The 4,141-nt window shown below is 39.6% G+C and overlaps 1 pseudogene; it reads left to right on the forward strand.

Moving 5' to 3' along the window:
* The first annotated feature begins 473 nt into the window (after positions 1-473).
* LOC112621263 lies at positions 474-2,487 on the forward strand (annotated as a pseudogene).
* Positions 2,488-4,141: the final 1,654 nt, after the last annotated feature.

The raw sequence follows: 4,141 nt of genomic DNA on the forward strand, positions 1-4,141 counted from the left end.
ACCAGACAAGAACACAATAAAAAAAAGAAAACTACAGGCCAATATCCTTGATGAACATACATGCAAAAATCCTCAATGGAATATTAGCAAACTGAATGCAACAACACATTACAAAGGTCATTTACCATGATCAAGTGGGATTCATCTCGGGGATACAAGGATGGTTCAGCATGTACAAATCAATAACAAGTGTGATACATCATGTCAACAGAATCAAGAACAAAAGGCATGTAATCATTTCAATAGATGCTGAAAAAGCATTCAATAAAATTCAATGTTCCCTTATGATAAAAAATGCTCAACACGTTGTGGGTAAAAATACACACAAACTGGGTATATATGACAAACCCACAGCTAACATCATACTCAACGAGGAAAAGCTGAAAGCCTTTCCTTTAAGAAGTAGAACAAGACCTCACTCACCACCGACAGCCCGTGTCAGCGTGCGCAAGCCCTGCCACCACCCTGCAGAAATGCTTCAATTACCTGCAGTCTTTCGTCAGATGAGAGCAGTGCCGAGGGTCCTGGCTCCTTATCTCACTCGGGTTTATGCCAAAGATGTAAAATTCTTGGTGCAGATGCCTAAGTCTTAATGCTTCAAAGTGTAGACCTTTTACCCACTGCTGTAGCCATTACAATGGGGCCAAAGGGAAAAACAGTGATTATTGAGCAGAACTGGGGAAGTCCCAGAGTAACAAAAGATGGTATGACTGTTGCAAAGTCCATTGACTTAAAGGATAAATATAAGAATATCGGAGCTAAACTTGTTCAAGATGTTGCCAATAACACAAATGAAGAGGCTGGGGATGGCACTACCACTGCTACTGTTGCCAAGAAAGGCTTCAAGAAGTTTAGCAAAGGTGCTAATCCAGTGGAAATCAAGAGAAGTGTGATGTTAGCTGTTGATGCTGTAATTGCTGAACTTAAAAAGCAGTCTAAACCTGTGACCACCCCTGAAGAAATTGCTCAGGTTGCTACAATGTCTGCAAATGGAGACAAAGAAATTGGCAACCTAATTTCTGATGCAATGCAAAAAGTCAAAAGAAAGGGTTTCATCACAGTAAAGATGGAAAAACACTACCGATGAATTAGAAATTATTGAAGGCACGAGGCCAGGTGCAGTGGCTCACGCCTGTAATCCCAGCATTTTGGGAGGCGGAGGCGGGCAGATCACGAGGTCAGGAGATTGAGACCACCCTGGCTAACACGGTGAAACCCCGTCTCTACTAAAAATACAAAAAATTAGCTGGGTGTGGTGGCATGCGCCTGTAGTCCCAGCTACTTGGGAGGCTGAGGCAGGAGAATCGCTTGAACCCAGGAGGCAGAGGTTGCAGTGAGCTGAGATTGTGCCACTGCACTCCAACGTGGGTGACAGAGTGAGACTCCGTCTAAAAAAAAAAGAAAAAAGAAATTATTGAAGGCATGAAAGTTTGAGGATATATTTCTCCATACTTTATTAATACACCAAAAGGTCAGAAATGTGAATTCCAGGATGCTTATGTTCTATTGAGTTAAAAGAAAATTTCTAGTGTCCAGCCCATTGTACCTGCTCTTGAAATTGCCCATGCTCACCATAAGCCTTTGGTCATAATTGCTGAAAATGTTGATGGAGAAACTCTAAGTACACTCATTTTGAATAGGCTAAAAGTTGGTCTTCAGGTTGTAGCAATCAAAGTTCCAAGGTTTGGTGACAGTAGAAAGAACCAGCTTAACGGTATAACTATTGCTACTGGTGGTGCACTGTTTGAAGAAGAGGAGTTGACCTTAAATCTCGAAGATGTTCAGCCTCATGACTTAGGAGAAGTTGGAGAGGTCACTGTGATCAAAGATGATGTTATGTTCTTAAAAGGAAAAGGTGACAAGGCTCAAATTGAAAAACAAATTCAAGGAATCATTGAGCAGTTGGATGTCACAACTAGTGAATAAGAAAAGGAAAAACTGAACGGCTGGCAAAACTTTCAGATACAGTAGCTGTGCTGACAGTTAGTGGGACAAGTGATGTTGAAGTGAATGAAAAGAAAGACAGAGTTACAGATGCCCTTAATGCTACAAGAGCTGTTGTGGAAGAAGGCATTGTTCTGGGAGGGGGTTGTACCCTACTTTGTGCATTGGTGCCTTGGACTCATTGACTCCAGCTAATGAAGATCAAAAAATTGGTACAGAAATTATTAAGAGAACACTCAAAATTCCTGAAATGACCGTTGCTAAAAATGCAGGTGTTGAAGGATCTTTGATAGTTGAGAAGATTATGTAGTTCCTCAGAAGTTGGTTATCATGCCATGGTCAGAGATTTTGTGAATATGGTGGAAAAAGGAATTATTGAGCCAACAAAGGTTGTGAGAAGTGCTTTATTGGATGCTGCTGGGGTGGCCTCTCTGTTAACTACAGCAGAAGTTGTAGTCACAGAAATTCCTAAAAAAAGAGAAGCACCCTGTAATGGGTGCAATGGGTAGAATGGGAGGTGTTATGGGAGATGGCAAGTTCTAATTATTAGAATAGTGCTTTACTTTAATTAATGAACTATGGCAGGAAGTCCAAGGCAGTGTTCCTTACCAATAACTTCAGAGAAGCTGGAGAAAATGACTGAAGAAGAGGCTAGCTGATGTTCAGGAAATCACTATAACGATCAGTTACTGGTTTCAAGTGACAAATATATAACGTTTGACTGCTGTCATTGTCTATGCCTACAGATAATTTATTTGTATTTTTGGATAAAAAGACATTTGTATATTCCTAATACTGGGTGCAAAAGCCATGTACCAATGTACTGCTTTCAACTTAAATCACTGAGGCATTTTTAATACTATTCTGTTAAAATCAGGATTTTAGGGCTTGCCACCACCAGAGGAGAATTTAAGCAGCCTTTCTGTGGAGAGTGAGAATAATTGTGTACACAGTAGAGAAATATCCAATTATGTGACAACCTTAGTGTAATAAAAATTTGTTTAAAGTTAAAAAAAAAAAAACACAAAACTGGAACAAGACAAAGATGTCCGCACTCGCCATTCCTATTCAACAAAGTACTGGAATTCCTAGCCAGTACAATTAGAAAAGAGAAATAAATTAAGGGCATCCAAATCAGAAAGGAAGAAGTCAAATTATCCTTATTCACAGACAACACGAGTGTATAATTAGAAAACCCTAAAGACTCCACAAAAAAATGTTGGAACTGATAAATGAATTTAGTTGGAACTGAAAAATGAATTCTAAGTAAAGTTGCAGGATACAAAATAATCATACAAAAATCAATAGTATTTATATACACTAACAGCACATGCTCTGAAAAAGAAATCAAGAAGGCAAACCCATTCACAATAGCTACATGAATTACAAAATACCTAGAATACATTTAACCAAATAAGTGAAAGATCTATCTTAGAAAAGCTATAACACACTGATGAAAGAAATTGAAGAGGACATTTTAAAAATGGAAAGGGTTCATGACCAGCCTGGTCAACATGGTGAAACTGTGTCTGTACTAAAAAAAAAGGACAAAACGCTTGAACCTGGGAGGCAGAGGTTGCAGTGAGCTGAGATTGCACCATCGCACTCTAGCCTGGCTGACAGAGTGAGACTCCATATATATATATAAAAAGGAAAGATATTGTATGCTCATGGATTAGAATTAATATTGTCAAAATGTCAATACTACCCAGAGCAATCTACAGATTTAATGAAATTCCTATCAAAATACCAATGACATTCTTCACAGAAATAGAAAAAACAGTCCCCAAATTTACATGAAACCACAAAAGACTCTGAATAGCCAAAGGAATCCTGATCAAAATGAACAAAGCTGGAGGCATCACACTACATGACTTCAAAACACATTATAAACCAATGGTAACCAAAGTAGCATGGTACTTGGGGAAAAATAGACACATAAGGCTAGGTGCAGTGGCTCACGACTGTGTTCTCAGCACTTTGGGAGGCTGAGGTGGGAAGATCACTTGAGGCCAGGAGTTTGAGACCAGCCTTAGCAACATACTGAGACCCTATGTCTACAAAAAAGAAAAAAAAAAAAATAGCTGGGCATGGTGGCGTGCACTAGTTGTCCCTAGCTGCTCAGGAGGCTGAGGCTGGAGGACTGCTTGAGCCTAGGAGTTAGAGGCTGCAGTGAGCTATGATCACGCCACTGCAC

Source organism: Theropithecus gelada, chromosome 3, assembly GCF_003255815.1.
Source record: "Theropithecus gelada isolate Dixy chromosome 3, Tgel_1.0, whole genome shotgun sequence".
Classification (NCBI taxonomy): Eukaryota; Metazoa; Chordata; class Mammalia; order Primates; family Cercopithecidae; genus Theropithecus; species Theropithecus gelada.